The sequence below is a fragment of the Hypanus sabinus genome, chromosome 21 (genome assembly GCF_030144855.1).
Source record: "Hypanus sabinus isolate sHypSab1 chromosome 21, sHypSab1.hap1, whole genome shotgun sequence".
Classification (NCBI taxonomy): domain Eukaryota; kingdom Metazoa; phylum Chordata; class Chondrichthyes; order Myliobatiformes; family Dasyatidae; genus Hypanus; species Hypanus sabinus.
In genome coordinates, this window is record NC_082726.1 from 58,745,039 (window position 1) to 58,769,871 (window position 24,833).

The 24,833-nt window shown below is 44.5% G+C and overlaps 1 protein-coding gene across 7 annotated transcripts in view; it reads left to right on the plus strand.

Annotated features, from left to right (window-relative positions):
* Positions 1-24,833, plus strand: part of pstpip1a (proline-serine-threonine phosphatase interacting protein 1a) — a 120,306-nt gene that overhangs the window by 73,681 nt on the left and 21,792 nt on the right. The window lies entirely within an intron of this gene.

The following is a 24,833-nucleotide window of genomic DNA, read 5'->3' on the forward strand; positions in this document are numbered from 1 at the left end:
CTTGTGGCCTCTCCTTTAGCTAAACCGTTCTTTCGTGATGAGCCCGCCACCCTGGCAAGGGAGGATGCTCACGAGCTCTCACTGGCGTTCGCTATTAAACGCTGTCACTGGATTTCCGCGTTTCTCCTGGTGCATCTGAAGGGGTTGTTCCCCAAACCCTCTTTTATCCTTACTCGCGGGGTCTCAGATGTCAATCAGGTTGGGATGATACAATCCCTCAACCAGCCCACTCTGGTTGTCCCCGAGGGGTTTCAATGAATAGTACAATACACAATTCCGTCTCCAAGAGACAATGGCCGTTATCAGCGGTTCCGTTTCGCTGAGGTCAGGACACATTCCAAACCTTGTGTATTCTGGACGTCTCTCTCTCATTTCCTGGGTCTCAGACGCAAATTAATAGCCATCTTGCGATTCTCAAAAAGGAGGAGGCGACTTTGTACCCTTCGGCCCCTCAGAGTTGCGTCACATTTGTAACACAGTCTTTCAACCCCAGGACAGGCTCCATACAGTCATAGAGCAATACAGCACTTAAGCAGGCCCTTCGGCCCATCTAGTCCATGCTGAACTGTTCTGCCTAGTGCCATTGACCTGCACCTGGACCATAGCCCTCCCTACCCTTCCCATCCACGTACGTATTCAAATTTATCTTAACAATTGAAGTCAAGCCCACACCTACTGGCAGCTCATTCCACACTCACACCGTCCTTTGTGTAAAGAAGTTTCTTGTCATGTTCTGCTGAACATTACACCTTTCACCTTTAACCCATGACCTCTAATTCTAGTCTCGCCTCTGGAAAAAGTCTGGTTGCATTTTCCCTTCCAACCTCTCGTCCCTGGCCCAGAATCACAGAATAGACTTCCAAATGTGCCATTCGTCAGACACATCCAGGTGGGTGGTAGACTGTGGGTCTTGAGCCAGGTCAGAAGTCGTCATCTTCAAACATCCTTTTTCTTAATGGCACAAAGTCTGTGCTGGTGTATAGAACGAAGAACACTACAACCCTTCAGTCCATGATGTTGTGCCAACAACTTAACCTACTCTATGATCAATCTAGCCCATCGCTCCTACATGGCCTACCAGTTTTCTATCATCTATGTGCCTATCTAAAAGTTTTTTTTACATGTCCCCAACGTATCTGCCTCTCCCACCACCCCTTGCACCATGTCCTGTGCACTTTTCACTTTTTTTTTGAAGAACCTACCTCTGACACCCTCCTTCAATCACCTTAAAATTATGCCCCCTCATACTAACTCATATTAGCCATTTCTGTCCTAGGAAAAAGTCTCTGGCTATCCACTCGATCTACTCCTCTTTTCATCTTGTACACTTCTTTCAACTTACCACTAATCCTCCTTCACTTTAAAGAGACGTGATATTCAGCAGGGATCTCTGCTGTTTGTCATGTATATAAATGACCTGGATGAAAATGTAGATGGGTGGGTTGGCAAGTGTGCAGATGATGCCATAATTGATGGGGTAGTGGGTAGTGTAGAAGATTGGCAAATAATACAGTGCAATATATATCAGTCGTAGATATGGGCAGAAAAATGGCTGATAGAGCTTAACCCAGATAAATGTGAGGTGTTGCACCTCGGTACGGCAAATGCAAAGAGGCAGTACTCTATTCGGGGCAAGACCCTTAATAGTGTTGCTGAGCAGAGCGATTTTGGGGTCCAAGTTCATAGCTCCATGAAAGTGGCTACACAAATCAAATGGGTGGTTAAGAAAGCTTATGGTGTGTTTGCTTTTATTAGTTGAGTTCAAAAGTCAAGAGGTTATGTTGCAACTCTACAAAGCTCTGGTTAAGGCCACATCTGGAGCATTGCGTAAAGTTCTCTTTACTCAATAATAGGAAGGGTGTTGAAGCTTTGGAGAGGGTGCAGATGAGGTTTACCAGGATGCTGCCTGGTTTAGAAGGCATGTGCTATTATGAGAGGCTGGACAAACTTGAGTTGTTTTCTTTGGAGCAGTGGGGGCTGAGGGGAGATCTGATAGATTATGAGAGGCATGTAACATAAGAAATAGGAGCAGGAGTAGCCCATCTGGCCCTTCGAGCCTGCTCCGCCACTCAGTAAGATCATGGCTGATCTGGCCATGGACTCATCTCTACCTACCTGCCTTTTCCCCATAACCCTTAATTCTCCAACTGTGCAAAAATCTATCCAACCCTATCTTAAATATATGTAGCCTCCACTGCCTCATTGGGCATTTAATTCACAGATTCACTACACTCTGGGAAAAGCAGTTCCTCCTCATCTCTGTCTTAAATTTATACCCTCAACTCTTGAAGCTAGTTCTGGTATCACCTACCAGTGGAAACAACTTTCCTGCTTCTATTTTATCTATCCCTTTCATAATTTTATATGTTTTTATAAGATCTCCTCTCATTCTTCTGAATTCCAGTGAGTACAGTCCCAGGCGACTCAATCTCTCCTCATAATCTAACCCCTTCATCTCTGGAATCAACCTGGTGAACCTCCTCTGCACCACCTCCAAAGCCAGTCTATCCTTCCTCAAGTAAGGAGAGCAGAACTGCACACAGTACTCCAGGTGTGGCCTCACCAGTACTGTGTGCATTTGCAGCATAAACTCCCTGCTCTTAATATTCAATTCCTCTGGCAATGAAGGTCAACATTTCATTTGCCTTTTTGATAGCCTGCTGCAACTGCAAACCAGCCTTTTGTGATTCATGCACAAGCTCTCCCAAGTCCCTCTGCACAGCAGCATGCTGCAATTTTTTACCACTTAAATAATAATCTTTTCTTTCATTTTTCCTTCCAAAGTGAATGACCTCGCATTTACCAACATTGTACTCCACCTGCCAGACCCTTGCCCACTCACTTAACCTATCTATATCTCTCTGCAGACTCTCCGTATCTTCTGCACAATTTGCTTTTTCACTCAATTTAGTGTCATCTGCAAATTTAGATACACTACACACAGTCCCCTCTTCCAGATCGTTAACGTACATTGTGAACAGTTGTGGGCCCAGCACCGACCCCTGTGGCACACCACTCACCACTGATTGCCAACTAGAGTAACTCCCATGTATCCCAACTCTCTGCTTTCTATTGGTTAACCAATCCTCTATCCATGCTTATTCATCACCCTCAACTCTATGCATCCTTATCTTATGGATAAGTCTTTTGTGCGGCACCTTATCAAATGCCTTCTGGAAATTCTAGTAAATAACATCCATCTGTTCCCCTCTATCCATTGTGCTTGTTATATCCTCAAAGAACTCCAGTAAGTTTGTTAACCAGGACCTGCCTCTGCTGAATCCATGCTGTGTCTGCCTGATGGATCCATTTCTTTCCAGATGCCTCAATATTTTTACTTTAATGCTAGCTTCAAGCATTTTCCCAATGATAGACTAACTGGCCTAAAGTTACCTGCCTTTTGCCTACATCCTTTTTTGTACAGTGGCGTGACATTCACTGTCTTCCAATCTGCTGGGGCCTGCCCAGAATCCAGAGAATTTTGGTAAATTATCACCAAAGCCTCTACTATAACTTCTGCCATTTCTTTCAGTACCTTGGGATGCATTCCATCAGGACCAGGGGACAAAGTAGACAGGGGGTATCCTTTTCCCCAGGGTAGAAGGTAAGAAAGGGTAGATTCAAAGGAGATGTGAGGGGTAAGTGTTTTTACTCAGAGAATGGAGGATGCCTGGAATGCGCTGCCTGGTATGGTGGTAGAGGCTTTTAAGAGACATTTAGGTAGGCAGATGGATATAGGGAAGATGGAGGGATATGGTCATGATGTAGGTAGGAGGGATTTGTTTTTGGGGGTTTTCGATTTACTTTTTAGCTGATTCGGCACAACGTTGTGGGCTGAATGGTCTGCTCCTGTGCTGAACGTCCTACGATCTATGTTCAAAATCCTAACTCGCTCAACCTATCCTCAGAAGCCAAGCTCTCTAATCCAGGCAGTATCCTGGTAAATCTCCTCTGCACCCTCTCTAAAGCTTCTACATCTTTCCTTTCATGAGAGGACCAGAACTGAACACACCACTCTAGGTGTGGTCTAATCAGGATTTTAGAGAGTTGCAACATTACCTCACGGTTCTTGAATTCATCCTTTGATGAGTAGTGAAGGCTATATGCTATATGCCTTCTTACTCACCCTATCAACGTGCACAGTAACTTTGAGGGATCTATGGACATGCATCTTGAAAGAAATGGTTAATTATCAAGGTCTGTCTTTGCAAAGAGAAGGGTCCCGTAAAATGGGAAATGATCCAGTTTCAGTGACTTGCTATGAATCGTTAGTGATGGAGAGTGGAGTGGTGCAACAGGGCACCTTTTGTATAAGGCCAATCCTCTCATACACTTATGTGAGTGTGTTGACAAAGGCTTGGAGCTTGGTCTCTGAGCACATGGAAATACAAGTGTCATCTGCACCCTGCCGCTCGACCAGGAGGAGCAGGTGACCTGGATTCTGGACCGTAGTTGTCAGAAGTTGAATACTTTCCCACTCTGTCTGAAGGTTCACTCCTATCCCATGGGGAGTTTGGGAGTGTCCAGCCATGATGCAGTGAGGGAAAAAGCTGTTGTTGAAACATAACACAAGGGACTCTTCAGGAGAGGGAGAGGGGGGGGGGAGAGAGAGAGAGAGAGAGAGAGAAAAAAAATGCTGGAGGAACTCAGCAGGTCAGACAGCATCTACAGAGAAGACTAAACAATCAACATTATGGGCTAAGACCCTGCATCAGGACTGAGTGTAAAGACAAAATAACATACAAACTCCTTACAGACAGCAGTAGAAACCAGGTCACTGGCTCTGTAACCGCATAATGTAAGGGCTACAGTACCGTGCTGCCCCAGATTGTTCCAAGGATGGACAATCTATTCCCTACCTCCTTGTCACTTTTCCCATTGAACATTCTGGTTCCCCTCTCATCCCTTCTCCTCGCCTGCCCATTACCTCCCTCTGGTGCACCTCATCCTTCCCTTTCTTCGGTGATCCGCTGTCCTCCATGACCAGATTCCTCCCTCGGTCCTTTATTTCTTCCACATATCATCACCCAGCTTCTCATTTCATCCTCACTCTGCCACATACCCACCTTCCCCCTCACCTGGCTTCACCTATCGCCTGCCAGCTTGTTCTCCTTCCTCTCACCCTGCCTTCTTATTCTGGCTTCTTCCCGCTTCCTTTCCAGTCCTGATGAAGGGTCTTGGCCTGAAGTGTTCATTGTTTATTCCCCACCTTAGATGTTGAAACTTAACTTTTGGCGAGATTGGATACTTGAACACAGAGGACGAGGAAAGAGCACAGAAGTGGAACAAAATTGTAAAGATCTGGTGGGAATTTATTGGACCTAATCCTTGAACTGCCCCTTCTGACCTGTACAATCTTTTGGATTTTCTGCCCATTCTCACCAGAGTGATTAACCAAGAGTGAAGCGTCAAGCATTGGACTTGTGCAGAGTGAGAATCAGTTTACTGGCCTGGTGATGCAAGTTTTGGGTAAAGCTGGTACAGAAACCACATGTTTCCTGTCTCTGACGCCCATCACAGCTGGCGGTACATTGCTTTTTGAAAATGACCCTTTGACTTTCTCAACTGAGAAAAAGATTCCATTACCCTTGTGGCTGATAAGGAGGTGCAATGCCAAACCAGCTGAACAAAATTCATGTGTATTTATTCTCTAGCATTTTCAGTGTGTTTGGCGATGAGGGACAGTGGTTGAAATGTGCTAGTTCAAGAGAAACATGACAAGTGCTGATCAGAATCAAGAATTGGTTTTATTGTCAGGTTTACAACAATGAGGCATTATCTCATTAAAACCTATCAAATATTGAAAGGCCTAGACACTTTGGACATGGTGAGATGTTTTCTATAGTGGGGAACACCCTCAGAGTAGAAGGACCTCCCTGCAGAACTGAGATGAAGAGGAATTTCATTAGCTAAAGTATGGTGAGTCTGGGGAGCCATTTCTGCAGACAGCAGAGGAGGCCAAGTCACTGGGTATATTTAAAGCAGGGGTTGATAGGTATTTGATTAGTAAAGGTGTCAAAGGTTATGGGGAGAAGGCAGGAGAATGGGGTTGAGTGGGATAATAGATCAGCCATGATGAAATGGTCGGGCAGGCTCGATGGGCCAAATGGCCTAATTCTGCTCCTGTGTATGTCTTATGGTCTTATGTAGCTGAAATTTGTTGTTCTGCAGCAGCAGTACAGTGTAAAATAACTATAAATTACGATAGTATATCAAAATAATAAATAATATATAATAAAGAAGAGCAAAATAGTGAGGTAGTTTTCATGGCTCATGGACCATTCAGAAATCTGATGATGAGGGGAAGAAGCTGTTCCTAAAACATTGAATGTGCACCTTGAACCTCCTATGTCATTAAGCATCAGACGTCCTGAAGGACCTTCAGACATCCAGGGCATGCCCTCTTCTCGTCATCACCATCAGGGAAGTGAGAAGAGGGGATATTCCAGATGTCCTGGATGTCGGTGCACCTCAATGCCAGCCCCTCAGGATTGTCCCAGAATCCACGGTCGTCACAATCCTCCTGCTGTCCATAGGAGCTGATGGTGCTGAGTTGTAGGTGGTTCTCAGCCTACGGGGTCAAGACCACTGCACTGTCCTCATTTCACATTGTTGCTTCATGGGTGCTGGACAAGATTATCCTGAGCGATGTTGCAGAAGTTAACGACTCCTCCCCTGGCCTGGAGCACCAGGGAGTGCAGTGCAGTGGACGAGCTAGTAGGCAGCTGAATCATTGTAGAAATGTGCTAATCACTGTCTGGTGACACCTGACAGGAAACGCATGTAAAGCTACTCTGGTAGCTATTTCCGTCCACTTGTTCCCCTCTCTGCTGGTGCAGAAGCTGTGACGTGTATTTTGGTTTCTATATGATTTCTTTAGAGGCAGAGATGTAGCACAGAGACAGGCCATTTGGCCCATAGAGCCTGTGCTGCCCATCAACTACCCCTTCGGTATTGTTTAATATTGTCACATGTACAGTGAAAAATTTTTGTTTGCATACTTGCAGACAAATCTTTCCATACATTGACGTACTACAGGGGGGTGGGGAGAAAGAAGAATTCAGTATACATTTACTGTTGAAGGCTTATGATGAGCTGGCTTACATTAGTCATCGCATTGAAGTCAGGAATCACTCTGGTTAGACAACACTTGGAGTGATAGAAACACAAGAGATCCTGCAGATGCTGAACGCCTTGGGCAACAAGATTGAAAGGCGGAGTAGACTAGATGGGCCAAATGGCCTACTTCTGTTCCTATATCTTACAATTTTATGGTCTAACACACACAAAATGCTAAAGGAACTCAGCAGGTCAGGCAGCACCTATGGAAGTTAATAAACAGTCAACATTTCAGGTCAAGCCCGTTCTGCAGGCCATATTATCGAGTCCTGGTGAAGGACTCGGCCTGAAATGTCATTGGTTTATTTCCACTTTGAGTACTGTGTTCAGTTCTGGTTGCCCCATTATGGGAAGAATGTGGAAGCTTCAGAGAGGGTGCAAAGGAAATTTACCAGGATTAGAGAGCATGCTTTATGAGGGTAGGTTGAGGACTTACTTAAACCCATCACCTCTATTGTGGCATAGGCTGCCAACAGTAGCTCGCTAAAGTCCTCTGTCCTGGGCCAGTCCCTCAAGTTGTCTTTGGGTGTAGTCCATCTTCTTGGTGTATCCTCAGTCTCCCAGGGATGAGGTATTTGGAGCTTCTGTTGGTGTTTCTGGGTTTTTACGGGATGGGGTTGCTACCCCCATGCCCAACCCTCCTCCTTTTGCAGCTGGGCTTGGGGCTGTCCATGGTGGAGTTAAAGGTTGCCGAGCATCCTGGTAAATCTCCTCTGCACCACTTCAAAGGATTCCACATCCTTCATTTATTGAGGTGGCCAAAATGGAGCACAGTACACTAAGTGAGGTCTATCCAGAGTATAATAGACCTGAAATTTTATCTCACCTGCGAGTTAGCAGCTTTGGTTTTATGTCGTTAATTTGTTTTCTTTTTAAGCAGTGGTGAATTGAAATCATGCTTAGTCATTCTAATATGACATGATTTCCATGAGCTTTCAAATATTGTTTTGATGTACACTCAGTGGCCACTTTATTAGGTACACCTGTACACCTTGTTAATGCAAATATCTAATCAGCCAGTCATGTGGCAGCAACTCAATACATAAAATCGTTCAGACATGGTCAAGACGTTCAGTTGTTGTTCAGACCAAACATCAGAGTGGGAAAGAAATATGATCCAAGCGACTTTGTGGAATGATTTTTGGTTTGAGTATTTCTGAAATTGCTGATGTCCTGGGATTTTCATGCACAACTGTCTCCAGAGTTTACAGAGAAACAAAAAGCATCCAGTCAGCAGCAGTTCTGTGGTTAGAAATGCCTTGTTAATGAGAGAGGTTAGAGGAGAGTGGTCAAACCAGCTCAAGCTGACTGTAACTCAAATAACCACGCGTTAGAACAGTGGCGTGCATCTCTGAATGCACAACACGTCGAGCCTCGAAGTAGGTAGGCTACAGTGACAGAAGACCACAAATATACAGAAATACACTCAATGGGTTCTTTATCAGGTACAGGAGGCATCTGATAAAGTGGCCGGGCAGTATCCATTGAAATGAGCAGTCAACGTATGCTGCCCGACCTGCTGAGTTCATCCAGCTTTTGTACATATTGATTTGACCACAGCATCTGCAGCGTACTTTGTGTTTGATAAAGTGGCCACTGTGTGTCGTTAAAAATTAAAATGTATCATTGGAGTTTCTTTGGTATTCAGAATTCTGCAATTAAATTTTAAATTGTTTTCACCAAAGTGACAGGAACTAGTTACTCAACATTCTGAATTATTTTGCATTGCAAATGTAGCATTTGGTACTAAAGCAATGTTAATTATCTAGAGATAATGATAACTGGAAGATCTTATTTTGATTCCAAGTGCTAAGATTTCGTACTGATTTAACAATTTATGTAAAGAATATCCTTGTGCATTCTTTATGATGAGACATTATTTTAATTAACAGTTCAATAAGTGAAGGCTTGAAATTATCAACGAGTAGCGTGGGCCTTGTTGTCATGGCAATTCACAGTTGCTAAGGGAACATTTTCCTCTAACTCCATTGGCTAGTTACTGCCTGTCTGTTGGCTCAGGAGGATATTTGATTGGACAAAGCCTGGAGAAGCTCACCCGCCATCTGTAAGGTAAACACAAGGAGTTAAAGGGATATTCTTCACCTACCTGGATGAGTGTAGCTCCAACGGTGGAGAAGCTCTCCACCCAGGGCAAAGCAGCTTCCCTGACCCATCAAAGACCCTGAAGATTCCTTCTACCATTTGTATGCATCATTTGCAAAGTTCACCACAGGTACCCTTCCTCGGTCATTACAACAGCACTTCCCAACCTATGACCTCTCAACTCTAAGAACCACGGCAACAGGCGTTTGGGAATGATATTGTTACGTACCCTGTAACTGGGTCACTTACCAGCAAAGATAGAGAGGTCCGTTGAAGTCTGATGGTACTATTTTTAACAGTATTTATTGATAAAAATACACAAAAATAATATCAATGCAAATATACATATAATATACATTGTCAATACTAAATCTAAAAGCGCGGGTATAATAATAATCAATAAGAAATAGCTCTATCGTTGTCTAGTATTGGGTATCGGATTGGGTTGTCTAGTATCGGATAATGTATTGTCCGATGGAACTATAAAAGTCACTCAGGTTCATTCAAGCTGCAGCTTTTGGTTGGAGAGAGAGACAGGAGGTTTAGAACTTGCCCGGTTTTCCGTTTTATGATGTCGATCCTTCGAAATGGCATCGGTGGTGATCTCTTCTTTAGCTAAGCCGCCTTCCATGGTAGGGCCGCAATCCCGGGCAACGGGAAAGGACACACGTGGGCCCTCCACCGGCTATCGCTACTAAACGCTGTCATGGAACTTCTAGCGTTTCTCCTGGTGCGTGTCAAGGGGCCGTTCCCCAGACCCTCTTTTATCCTGACTCACGGGGTCTCAGATGTCAATCAGGGTGGAATGATGCCATCCCCCAACCAGCCCACGTTGCCTGAGGGCTTCCACGAAGCACAGTATTCAATACACAATTCCGTCTCCAAGAGACAATGACCTGTTCCGTGGCTTTGTATTGCTGGGGCCAGGACATTCCAAACATCTCTCTCTCATTTCCTGGGTCTCCTGACCTGACTGAACAGCAATCTTGTGATTCTCAAAAAGGAGGATGGGGGGGGGGGGGCACAGGCGTTACACCCCCTTTCTTCAACTCGTTTTTTACCATCGGAAAAAAAATGAGGTAATACAGAGTCTTACAGGATTTTAGAATCTAACACCATACAAAAGTTTTTTTTCTACAGGGTAATACAGTTATACATTCAAATCAGTATCTAGATAGTTACTGATTACATTGGCACTTCCTTTAATATCTTAACATCTTGTACCTTACTAAAGTCTTGTAGCATCAGACTCCAATTTAATAACCACCTATTTGTAGGTCTTATTTTTTTTTAGCAAACAAAAACTAAAGAGTTGTGATCTTAGCTTACGGGTGCACTACAAAAGTTCATGCAAATGCTAATCTTTATGTTACTTTCAAACTTAACAGGCAGGCTTCCATGGGAGTTGTCTTTTATTATTCACATGCTTTGTCGAAATCCCATAAAACTGGCTTCAAATGGCGTCCCATTAACCCTCGCCTCTTTTCTGGTTAATTCCCACGTCGGGAGCTTGTGCACCCTGGCGAAATAGGCATTCGCCCACTCCTTCCATAGGAGTTATTTTATCAACAATGTGTTCCAAACTTAGAACATTTCCTGAATTTCCACCCAATTCTTTAATTTTACGCAAGTTGCTAGTTGTCTTTTCAGGACCCTTGAGGCTCTTAGTTTTCAGTTTAAACTCTTTGTTCAAACAGCATTTCAAATTCTGCCTTTTCACACCACACTCTGGAATAACAACAGCATGTGGGGCCCCGTTACCTTCCAACTCAACCTGTAATTGATTCACAGGCTTTGTGGTACCACGCCATTGTCTCTGTAGCCTGATTGCTGCTTTTGATATTAGTCCAGCCTTTAAATTTTCTTCATTCAATTTGGGAACTACATATTTCCCTTCTCCTTCAATAATAATATTCATCTCCCCACTTTTGATCTCCTCACTAACTTTTAACACACCTTCGAGCACAAACACTTGGGAACTCCCACTTCCCACTATTACCAAAGTTAACCCTTTCTTCACTGAACCAAGTCTATCTGACCCACAAGGACTGCATTCCTTTTCAACTGAATCAAATACCTCAGACTTTTTCTGAGCTCTATTACTAGGTTCAGCACCACGTGCATCCACATCTTGGACACACTCAAACGGGACATTTACCTCTTCCAGGCTTTCAATAGCCGTACCCGCTCCAAATTCTAAATTCCCCTGATTCTCCCAGCTACTCTCTGGGCAACTCCCTTCCGGAGTAAACGCAACCCCGTGGGCTGAAACAACCTCATCTGCCAACCCAGCAGACTTCTTGAAGGTAATGGCATCCTTTTCATCTAGGACTGCCCTCATTTCATTATCGGGAACACCTTTAGAATTTTCAACTTCTTCAAACAGTTCTGCCAAACCAGACAGATCATCCATGTCCAACTCTGGACCTTTTAATAGCTTTTTCTGTTTCTCATCTTTATTTCGTGCCTCTAGAACTTTTCCCCTTGCTAAGGGCAGGTCTACGTCCTCTCCCTTACTCTCTTTCACTTTCCTATTCTCCGTTCCCCCCCCCCCCCCGCCCCCCGGTACAGGGTCGGTAAAAACGCCTCGGCCAAATCGATACTGGCCGGATTTAAACTGCTCTCATTCTCAGCTGCCTTTCTCAACATGCTGTGAGTGACCACACATGCGGGATAGATCTTGGAATCTAGGGGCGGGGCCACAACACTCACCGGCCGGCTTGTCAACGTCATTGCTGACCAAACCTTACGACCTGCTAAATCATTACCCAGAAGGACGTCCGCGTCAGTTCTCGGGAATTCTGATCGCACCCCTATTTCAACTGGTCCAGAGACTAGCTCACAATTCATAATGACCCTATGCAAGGGCACCATTTCCGTCCCTTTTCCTATTCCTTTCACAGCTACCATTCCCGTCTTGCGACCAAAATCCAGCACCTTACTGCTAATCAATGATAGCTCAGCCCCCGTGTCTCTCCAGATCCGTACTGGAACTGGGGTGTCTCCCTCCCTCACAGACACGGTTCCATTTGACATACAAGTCTCAGACCCTTCTCATACTCTGTCCACCCGGGGCTCTCTTGTCGATTTACTGATTACCACAGCACATCCAATAGGGACTGCTGCTTTCCCTTTTCCTGTCCCTTTCCTCAGAACAAAGCACCTAGATGCAATATGCCCCCCCTTTCCACAATTAAAACAGGTCAAGCCCGGAAATCTCTGGCCGTCTGGCCTTTCCCCCTCAACCTTACCACTTGCTCCCAGCGGGACCTCTGCCTCAGCCGGCGGGCTTTCTCTATCGTTCCCACGGTCTCTCTGGGAACTTTTATTCGAGGTAAACTGTGTCTTGTGGGTTAGGACATATTCATCTGCGAACCTAGCAAATTCGGAGATGGACTTATTCAGCTTCTCATTAAAATACATCCGGATATCCTCTGAAACACCACTTTTAAATTGCTCAATCAGAATTAGCTCCCTGAGACGCCAAAAATCCTCTTTCACTATTTCTGCTGTACACCAACGATCCAAGAGCACACCCTTCTCATAGGTAAACTCGTTATACATCTGATTCCACCCTTCCTTTAAATTTCTTTTTTTTTCGGTCCCTTGCTTTCAGCTCCCTTTTTTTTCTGGTAGTAGGCATTATTATCCTCTGTTGCTAAGTGTATTCACAGTCTGGGAGTTTGATTGTCCTGATTTATATTCTTTATATTGTGTTGTGGTTGGTCTGGAGTTTTTTTTTTGTGTTGTGGGGTTGGGGGAGGATACTAAGTTTACTTGTCTTCAATTTAGGTGCTTTTTTTTTAAAATTCTCTTTCTTTGTATCATATTGTCATTGTATGCTTTATTAATTTTGTACTGTATTAATGTTCCTCATTCTGATTTGGGATTTTTTAAATTTGTAAAATGTATAAAAAAACTAAAAAAAAAAACGAATAAAAAATTTCTCCAACTCTAACTGAGCCGTCCCACGAGCTGGTACCTTTTCAGGGATATTTTCCAATACCTCAGCTGCAAACACATTCTTCCCAATATAATACTGAGTTATTGCCCTTCGTACCTCCCGCTTTTTCATTGACAACCTCACCTCTGCAAGGTTTAGCCCTTTCGCCAGATTTATCAAGTCCGATTTGGTGGCCGCCTCTAGCACCTCTAGAGTCGGGTTTTCTATAAATTCATCCACGTCCATCTTTGCTGGTTTCCTGTCTGGCTACCCGCGTAACCAGATCCAAGTTTGGACTTACAAGCCCGATTCACTGGCCTCCCAATTTAGTGTCAAATCCCGGACAAGCCCCCAATTGTTACGTACCCCGTAACTGGGTCACTTACCAGCAAAGATAGAGAGGTCCGTTGAAGTCTGATGGTACTATTTTTAACAGTATTTATTGATAAAAATACACAAAAATAATATCAATGCAAATATACATATAATATACGTCGTCAATACTAAATCTAAAAGCACGGGTATAATAATAATCAATAAGAAATAGCTCTATCGTTGTCTAGGGGATAATGTATTGTCCGATGGAACTATAAAAGTCACTCAGGTTCATTCAAGCTGCAGCTTTTGGTTGGAGAGAGAGACAGGAGGTTTAGAACTTGCCCGGTTTTCCGTTTTATGTCGATCCTTCGAAATGGCATCAGTGGTGATCTCTTCCTTAGTTAAGCCGCCTTCCGTGGTAGGGCCTCAATCCCGGGGCAACGGGAAAGGACACACGTGGGCCCTCCACTGGCTATCGCTACTAAACGCTGTCACGGAACTTCTAGTGTTTCTCCTGGTGCGTGTCAAGGGCTGTTCCCCTGACCCTCTTTTATCCTGACTCACAGGGTCTCAGATGTCAATCAGGGTGGAATGATGCCATCCCCCAACCAGCCCACGTTGCCTGAGGGCTTCCATGAAGTACAGTATTCAATACACAATTCCGTCTCCAAGAGACAATGACCTGTTCCGTGGCTTTGTAACGCTGGGGTCAGGACATTCCAAACATCTCTCTCTCATTTCCTGGGTCTCCTGACCTGACTTAACAGCAATCTTGTGATTCTCAAAAAGGAGGGAGGGGCACAGGTGTAACAATATCACCTGTAGGTTCTCCTCCAAACTACACACAATCTACAGAAATCGTAGGGATGAATTTGGTGACAGAGAGAGGAGTTAGGAGTCACGATAGTGTTTAGGGACAGGGATGTGGAGGAGTTAGAGGTCGTGCCTCTGAATCGTGCTCTGCATTCAAAGTCCAGCAATGTGGATGGGTAATGAAGAATATCTGGCTTCGAGGTCTGCTCTGCATTCGAAGCTTAGCGATGTGGACTGGTGACGAGGGACACCCATGGATGTTGGGCTGTCCCAGGCCAGTGTGTCCCTTACAGGGGGCACAAGAGCTAGGTCACTCAGCAGGCCTGGAGTTTGGTGTCCCATCACCGGCTAGTCTAGGGGTCAGTACTGGAGACTGAAGCTCAAAGTTCGATTGGAAGTCAAAGGGCCTGATGTATGAAGCCTGGCGATTAGAGACCTGCCCTGGAGTTGGAGGACTGTGTGTGGGTGGGTGGGTGGGAGGGTGGAACTGGGTTTGTTTTGCTGTTGTCTTGTTTCTTGTTGTTTACTGTTTTGATGTGGTGTGTGTTGTTCTGCCAACCATTGTGGGCATGCTATGCTGGTGTTTGAATTGCAACCTGCTCCCCTCAACCTGTGTCTTCTTGGGTGTTAAAACAAATGATAGATTTCACTATGTGTTTCCATATTCATGAGTTAAGTACAGTAAATGAGATTGAATCAACTTTTGAAATAGATATAGGAAAGAGTACAACAGGTTTGGAGTGATATGGACCAATCACAGGGAGATGGGACTAGCTCAGGAAGACTCAGCGGGGAGTCCTGATACAGTGTTTCTGCCTGAATAACGGTTATCACATGAGGAATGTTTGATGGCTCTGGGTCTGTACTCACTGGCATTTAGAAGGATGAGGAGGGATCTCACCGAAACCTTTCAAATATTGAAAGGCCTAGACAGAGTAGATGTGGAAAGGATGTTTCCCATGGTGGAGGAGTCCAGGAAAAGAGGGCACAGCCTCAGGGTAGAGGGACGTCCATCTAAAACAGAGATCCGGAGAAATTTCTTTAGCCAGAGGGTGGTGAATTTGTGGAATTTATTACCAGAGGCAGCTGTGGAGGCCAGGTCTTTGGTGTATTGAAAGCAGAAGTCGATAGGTTCTTGATTGGACACAGCATCAATGGTTACAGGAAGAAGGCTGGGGAGTGGGGCTGAGGAGGGGACAGAAAAGGATCAGCCATGATTGAATGGTGGAGCAGACTCGATGGGCCAAATGGCCTAATTCTGCTCCTATGTCTTTTGGTCTCATGGAATCATCAGCAGTTCCTTCCCTCCTGTGGATGCTGTCTGATCCACTGAGCAGATTGTTCATAGCTCAAGAAGACACTTTTGTCAGCATGTATGAGTTGGGCTGAAGGTCCTGTGATAAATAAATCTGAATCGGAAATCCTGACTTGAGAAAATAGATCGCCAGTCCTGAGTCCAGACCGCCAGAGTGACTCCCCTTCACTCTCACTCTAACCTCATTTATCATGGTCCGGCATAGCACCATCAAAGTCCAATATAAGCCTAAGGAACAACACACCTCATGCAACGTCAGAACGAATGCTCAACTTCAAACAAGAGAAAATCTGCAGATGCTGGAAATCCAAGTAACACACACAAAATACAGCAGGAACTCAGCAGGTATTTATTGAAAAAAGTCTTGGCCTGAAATGTCAACTGTACTTTTTACCATAGATGCTGCCTGGCCTGCTGAGTTCCTCCAGCATTTTGTGTCTGTTGCCTTAATGTTCAACTTAAAAGTTTCAGATAAACACCCATTCTTTTCTTGTAATGCACATTTAAGATTCAAGATTGTTTATGTCATTCTTTGGTAAAGGAGAACAAAAATGATTATCATTCCACATCTGAAGCAGCATAAAAATACTTGATAAGCATAAAGAACACACAAAAAAAGAGACACAATACGATTAGCTCAAATACGTAGACTAATTGTTTGTACATAGTGCGACTCTGAGAGGAAGTGATTAAGTAATGGTGGTGTGTGGTGACTGTGGGCTGGGTTAATGGGTGGAGGTGTTGATCAACCTGCTGGATTTGGGGAAGCCATCTTGTTCAATCTAGTGGTCCTGATGCAGATGCTGCGCAGCCTCTTCAGTACGTGAGTGTGAAGGGAATCAAAATGATTATTAATCTGGATCCAATGCAGGGTAAAGAACACAATAAAAATGTAAAAATACAAGAAATATTAATGTAAAAGCAATCTTATAAAACACAATATACAAGTAACTGTTTTATACATAGGTAGATTGTATGTACATGAAGTGACAGTAGATGATGTGTATGTAGTGGTGTGGGGGTGGTGGGATGTTGGGGGTGTGTTAATGGGTGGAGGTGGTGCGTGGCCAAGTGGTAAAGGCGTTCGACTAGTGATCTGAAGGTCGTGAGTTCGAGCCCCAACCGAGGCAGTGTGTTGTGTCCTTGAGCAAGGCACTTAACCACGCATTGTTCCAGTACACCCAGCTGAAAATGGGTACTGGCAGAATGCTGGGCATTAACCTCGCGAAAGACTAGCGTCCTATCCGGGGGGGAGTCTCGTACTCTCAGTCATTTCACACCACGGAAACCGGCATAAGCACCGGCCTGATGAGCCTACAAGCTTTAACTTTAACTTTAATGGGTGGAGGTGTTGATCAGCCTGATGGCTTGGGGGGGAGTAACTGTTTTTACATCTGGTGGTCCTGGCATGGATGCGGCGCAGCCTCCTCCCTGATGGGAGCAGGATGGGTGGGATCTTTCATGACACTGCTGGTCCTTTTCCAGCATCTTTTTGTATATATTCCCTAACTTGTGATTGCGTCTGTGGTGAGGAAGGCAAATGCAATGTTGGCATTTGTTTCAAGAGGATTTGAACATAAAAGCAAGGAGGTAATTGTAAAGTAAAATTGGATAGGTATATGGACAGGAAAGGAATGGAGGGTTATGGGCTGAGTGTGGGTCAGTGGGATTAGGTGAGTAAGCGTTTGGCACGGACTAGAAGGGCCGAGATGGCCTGTTTCCATGCTGTAATTGTTATATAGTTATATGGTTAATGTTAAGGTGAGGTCTCACTTGGTGCATTGTGAACAGTTTTGGGCCCCTTATCTTTGAAAGGATGTGCTAAAAGTGGAGAAGGTTCAAAGGAAATTCACAGAAGTGATTCCAGGATTCAATGGCTTGTCATATGAAGTGCGTTTGATGGCTTTGGGACTGTAGTCACTAGAATTCAGAAGAATGAGTGGTGACCTCATTAACACCTATCAAATGGTTAAAGGCCTTTACAGAGTGGATGTGGAAAGGGTTTCTTATGATGGGGGAGTCTAAGACCAGAGGGGACAGCCTCAGAACAGAGGGCTGTTCTTTTAGAATGAGATAAGGAACTACTTTAGCTAGATGGTGGTGAATCTGTGGAATTCTTTGCCACAGGTAGCTGTGAAGACCGAGTCTTTATGTGTATTTAAGGCAGAAGTTGACAGATTCTTGATTGGTCAGAGCATGAAGGGATATGGGGGTGGGGGTTGGGGCAGGAGAGTGGGGCTGAGAGAAAAATTGGATCTGCCATGATGAAATGGCAGAGCAGACTCGACTGGCAAATGGCCTAATACTGCTCCTGTGATCTTGTACGTTCTTGATGGTAGGTTAGGCTGGTGCCGGTGATGTGTTGGGTAGTTTTAACTACCTGTTGTAAAGCCCTCCCGTTTGCCACAGTGCGGTTTCCGTACCACTTGGAGAGATGCAGAAGAACGTTAGGGTGCCCTCCACTGTGCGTCTAAGGAAGGTCGTGAGTAATGGTGAGCATAGACCAGCTCTCTGCAACCTCCTCAGAAAGTAGAGGTGTTGATAAAGCACCTTGATTGTGTAGGATATGTTCTGGTGACCGTGAGAAGCTGCAGTCCCAGAGGTTTGGAACCACTTGCAGTTTCCATTGCTGTGCCGCCGATTTGAAGAGGGATGTGGCTGATGTGGGATTGGTTTTGTGCTTCCTCCTGATCTCCCTTCTCGATACACCTCCTCCACACTTCTCATGAATAAACTTTATTAATCAACACCAGGGCATTTGCCCCTTGACCTCTCTTGTCATCTTCCTATCAGAAGCCTTCAGTGTTGTTCTCCTTTTGCCTCCCTGTTTTCCTGCTTTTGCTGTTGTTATGTTGGCACTTGGTGTGTTGTGTGTTGTTCTTCCCTGCTTTGTGGACATGCTATGTTGGTGTCGTTAAGTGTGCTGCTAGTACATCCATGGTTGTGTTGGTTGTTAACACAAAGGAAGCATTTTACTGTATGTTCAATGTACACATGATAAATAGATCTGAATCTAAATCTTCTTGTGCTTTGTGTCTTCAAGCATTTCATTTCCAACATTTCTGAGCCCTGAAACATTGTGTCCCTATCTCAAACAAGAGAATACCCGCAGATGCTGGAAATCCAGAGCAACACACACAAAATGCTGGAGGAGCTCAGCAGGCCAGGTAGCATCTATGGAAAAGTGTGCAGTTGACATTTCGAGCTGAGATCCTTCATTAAAAATGGAGACAAAGGATGAGAAGTCAGAAAGTGGGTGGAGGTGAGAAAGAATTACAAGGTAGTAGTGATAGGTGGAACTGAGAGGAGGGAGCGAGGTGAAGTAAAGAGTTGGGAAGTCGATTGCTGAAGAAGGTGGAGAGGGGGGAATCTGATTGGAGAGGACAGAGAGCCATGGAAGAAAGGGAAGGGGGAGGAGCATGAGAGGAAGGTGATGGGCAGGTAAGGAGGAATGGGAATGGTGAGGGGGGTGGTTGGGGCTTTACCGGAATGACGAGGTCAGTGTTCGTGTTATCAGGTTGAAGGCTACCCAGACAGAATACAAGGTGTTGTTCCTCCAACCTGAGTGTGGCCCCATCATGACAGTAGAGGAGGCCATGGATTGACATGTCAGAATGGGAATGGGAAGTGGAATTAAAATGGGTGGCCACTGGGAAATCCTGATTTTTCTGACGGAGGGAGCATAGGTTCTCAGGAAAGTCGTCTCTTCAATCTATGTCGAGTGTTGCCAATATACAGGAAGCCACACCGTGAGTCCCAGATACGGTAGATGACCCCCAACAGACTCACAGGTGAAGTGTTGCAGGATCCCACCACCAAACACATCTTCTCCCTCCTCTCACCTCACTTTCTGCTTTCCACAGGGATTACTTCCCACACAACTCCTTTGTCCATTCGTCCCTCCTCACTGATCTCCCTCCTGACACTTACCCTTGCAAGCAAAACAAAAGCTACACCTGCTCCTACACCTTCTCCCTCATCACCATTCAGGGCCCCAAACAGTCCTTCCAGGTGAGGTGCCACTTCACCCATGAGTCTGTTGGGGGTTATCTACTGTGCTCAGTGATCCAGGTGTGGCCCCCTGTATATCGGTGAACCCGACGTAGATTGGGAGACCACTTCGCCGAGCACCTACGCTCTATCCGCCAGAAAGAACTGGATCTCCCAGTGGCCACCCATTTTAATTGCACTTCCCATTCCCATTCCACTACGTCAGTCCATGACTTCCTCGAATTTCTCAAACTTCTGGTAATGCCTCTCCCCCTCACTATTTCCCATTCCTATTCCCCTCTCTTACCTTCTCTCCTTACCTCCTTGTTTCCCTTTCTTTGATGGCTCTCTGTCCTCTCCTATCAGATTCCCCCCTTCTCCATCTCTTTCACCAATCGATTTCCCAGCTCTTTACTTCAGCCATTCCCTCCACCCGGTTTCACATATCTGGCTAAAGAAATTCCTCCTCATCTCTGTTCTATTCTGAGGCTGTGTCCTGTGGTCCTAGGTTCCCCCACCACAGGAAACATCTTCTCCACATCCACTCCATCTATATTTCTTATTGTGAACTTACAGTAACTTTTTCACTATTTTGCTCTCATTTGTACAATTCATTAATTGCTTGTATATTTCTTATTGTAATATAAGAAGAAATAAATGTTTTATGTCTTACACTATTGCTGCTGCAAAACAACAGATTTCATGACGTATCTCAGTGACTAGATAGGGTGAATGTGGAGTGGATGTTTCCTATGGTGGGGGTATCTAGAACTAGAGGGCACAGCCTCAAAATTGAGGGGCGACCTTTTAATTAAAAGGTAGGGAGGATTTTTTTTGGCCAGAGAGTAGTAAATCTGTGGAATGCTCTGCCACAGACTGCGGTGGAGGCCAATTCTGAGTGTATATTTTAGTATTTGATTATTTCCTGACTGGTCAGGGCATCAAAGGAGATGGCAAGAAGGCAAGTGTATGGGGTTGAGTGGGATCTGGTATCAGCCATGATGGAATGGGGGAGCAGACTTGATGGGCTGAATGGTCTAATTCTACTCTGATGTCTTATGGCCTTATGATCTTATAATAAACCTGATTCTGATAATCTTCCATATACCCGTATTTTGCAAAATCAAAATTACTGCCATGCTCCAGTCATCAAAAGGCAGCATGTAGCGCAATGGTTAGTGTAACACTATGACAGCGCCAGCGATTGGGGTTCAATTCCCGCCACTGTCTGTAAGAAGATTGTATCAATTGGAAATCAATTAGCTCTTAGTAGGGCCAACAGAAAAATCAGGAAACTTAACAATGAGGAGGAACCTCGCTACCGCCTCCCTTCCCTGTATTTCCATGGTTTTAAGAAGCATTTCCAGGATCCTGAAGAAATACTGGATTAATACCATCCACAAACCTGTAAGAAAACTCAAATCCCAGCTTTCATGGGTCAAAGATGACCTGATCTCTGGACAGCCAGTGTTTACAGGATCCCTGTGAATGCAGGGCAGCGTATCTCGGCTGGATGAGGTACCCCGTGGAAACCCACATCAAGGAGCACAGGAGGTGTATCCATTTAGGTTACCCTAATCGGCGATAGCAGAACATTACATTCGCAATGGACACGGGATTGACTTCAACAGCACAAAACTACTGAGCCACGCCAATGGCTTTTGGGACCACCTGGTGAAGGAAGCCACTGAAATAAAACCAGAGAATAACTATTTTAACCAAGATTAACATCTCACTAAGAACTGGGATTTAATTGTAAACAAGGTGGGACAGAGGAAACCTGATTGGTTGTGGACTAACCAATCAGGTGGGACAGACGATGGGGGTATTACACACCACCAGACTAGACATGCCCGGGTATCATCCCTGATGAAGATGATAGCTGGAAGCCTGAGACAAGTTTACTCATCCTAATCTTTAAAAATCTTGAATCAAAGTGTTCAGATGCTAGTCCTGTGAATGAGAGGATATGACAAATGTGTTATTACAGATGGATGAAATTGCAGGCTTTTTGTATTAGAAGTGTAAAATAATTTATCACCTTTAATTCCTAATGTTTCACAGTGCTGCAGTTTCTTAGTCAGTAACTGACAAAGAAACCATCTGTCCCAGACAGCGCAGATCTCACTGATTCAATGTATGAATGTTCTTTAACCAGCTCTTTTTTGTAAGTATAGGGATAGAAGGTGAACTTCCAGTGACTGTCTACATGAATCGGAATCAGATTTAATATCTCTGGCATATGTCATGAAATTTGTTTGCTGCAGCGGTGCATTGCAATACATAAAAATACTATAAGTTATATATTTTTTTAAAAAATTAGAGCAGAAAGAGAGCAAAAAGTGAGATAGTGTGCATGGGTTCAGGGTTCATTCAGAAATCTGATGGTGGAGGGGAAAATGTTGAGTGTGGATCTTCAGACTCCTGTACCTCTTCCCTGATGGTGCTAATGAGAGGAGGGCATGTCCTGGATGGTGAGGGTCTGCAATGATGAATGCCACCTTCTTGAAGTATCACCTTTTAAGGATGCCCTCTTTGGTGGGGACACGATGGAGCTGGCTCAGTCTATGCCAGCTGTTGCCAGTCTGAAATAAAAGCTGAAAATCTCTGCAATGCTCTATGGGCCATGCCTGTTAAAAGAGAGGGACCTAACAGTTCAACTTGCTGACCATTTTAGTCCAAATTATTATTGTAGTGACTGGTTGTAGGATTGAGGATTGCAGGGAAGAACAAGCAAAATCTAAGTTACCAACAAACTTAACAAACTATGAACACACTTTCAAGGATTCTCGGACTCTTGTTCACAGTATTATCTATCTATTTGTCATTTATCTATCAACTGCACAATTTGTCTTTTGCATAATGGCTGCTTGTCAGTTTTTGTGTGTAATTTTTCAATGATCCTGTTGCCTTTCTCTGTTCTACTATGCGTGGCTGCAAGAAAATTAATCTCAGTGTAGTATATAGTGATATATGTACTTTGATGATAAATTTACTTTGATTATGACTTTGTAAAAGATGTGGTGGTGGTACAAGTTCTCGAAGCGTGAACAGTAATGGCCTTTTCAAATGATCCTGCGAAAGATAGTTTTTATTTAGCCAAGTGTGAAGAATATCTTAATGAACTTGCACGTTGTTCTGACACAGGGTCTCAACCCAAATCATTGACCATTCCTTTGCCTTCACAGATGCTGCCTGACCCACTGAGCTCTTCCATCGGTTTATATTTTATCACATTCTTCCTCTAGTGCACCGGTTTGTTAATGCTTTTGTGTGAGTCAGTGCCGAGACGTTACAGCTTCATCTGCACTGCAGTTTGGTAGAAATGTCTTGAGCTAATTTCAGGATCAGGAGATATTAACCTGGTGTGCGGCCAGCAACGCAAAACTGCCGAGGCCAATGGTCAGGAAGGTTTATTTTTAATCCCATGTCATCCTTGAAGCATATTGTGAATTAAACATGTTATAATTTGCTCTGTTATTATTTGTTTATTAGCTAGAGATGGTGCTAGAAGTGGATTTTCCATCCCTTTGAAGAACTTGGGCCAGTGTTTAGTGTAATGCTATCACAGCGCCTGCAACCCGGGTTCACTTCCTGCCACTGTCTGTTTGTGTGTTCTCCCTGTGACTGCGGTGGTTTCCTCCGGGTGATCTGGTTTCCTCCCACAGTCCAAAAACAGTGGGTTAGTAGGTTAATTGGTCACATGGGTGTAATAGCGAGGCATGGTCTTGTTGGGCCGGAAGGGCCTGTAAACTTGCTGTATCTCTTCCAAAAAAAAAAGATTTAAAAAAGTAAAATGTTCAGGAGTAATCCATGATTTCTAATTCTTTGGGGCTGTCCAGTGTCCCCTGGAAAGGCAAAAACTGCTGAGCAGTACATTAGAAGCCTGGGATATCATGGATCAATGGAGTTCATTCTGGTTGTGTTAGCCTCTGTCAGCAGCATTTGTAACTGATGTCCCAGTGAAGGGTCCTGGCCTGTTTATTTCTCTCCATTGATGCTGCCCGTCTTGCTGTGTTCCTCCAGCATTTTGTGTGTTGTTCTGGATTTCCAGCGTCTGCAGAATTTCTTGTGTTCCTAGCTGATGTAATAGTTTCCCAAGATGTGGAGTTGCTGCCTCACAGTGACCAGAGTTCAATGCTGGCCTCTGTTGCAGTGTTGAGACTGGACATTCTCCTTGTGAGCGTGTGAGTGAGTTTTCCCCAGGCACTCTGGTGTCCTTCCCACATCTCAACAATTAACTGTAGGTTAATTGACAACTCATAAGTTATTCCTGGTATGTGTGGGGGGTGGTTTTTGAGAGGCAGTTAATGGGAAAAGAGAGTTTAGGCTACAGGGAAAGTTAGTGGCAGAATGGGCTAGCTGTGAGACCTGGCAGAGACTTGATGGGCTGAATGGTCCCTTTCCATAGGATAAGGAAATATGGAACTGTACAGAGTTCCATATTAGTGATCTGTAAGCTTCATTCCATTTGAATGAGCCTCTTAACGAGGACACATTAGCTGAATCCAGTCTCTGTATGTGGTGGTGTTTCTGTGAAGAACAAGATAAAGATCAGCTTTGTTTGTCAAACGAACGTCAGAACATGCGTTGTTTTGAGTCGTTGACCAACACTGTCCGAGGATGTACTGGGAGCAACCCACAAGTGACATCATGTTTTCAGTGCCAACATAGCGTGCCCACAACTCACTGACACCACCCCGTATGCCTCTGGGGAGGAAACCAGAGGAAGCACATGTGATAATGGGCAGAGCATACAAACTCCTTGCAGATAGTGTTGGGAAATGAACCTTGATCAGAGATCACTGCCGCTGCAAAGTGTTACGCTGAGCATTGCACCACTGTGCTGCTTGAGTGAGTTCTGTAAATTCCGTTTTATCCTAGAAATCTGTTCCGCTTCAGATGTATTTATGGAAACATACAGTGAAATGCATTGCTAGTGTTTATTTGGTCCTTTGCTTCTCCTTCACATGGTCCACCAGTCTGTTGTCACCAGGACAATCTTCTACGCGGTGGTCTGCTGGGGCAATGGCATCAACACAGGTGATGCCAACAGGCTCAATAAACTGATTAGAAATGCTGGCTCAGTCATAGACGTCAAACTAGTCACGCTGAAAGCTGTGGTAGAACAAAGGACCCAACGGAAAATCCTGGACAATGTTTCTCACCCTCTGCATGCCACCTTGGCTGAACAGAGGAGCACTTTTAGTAAAAGACTAAGACAAGAGCACT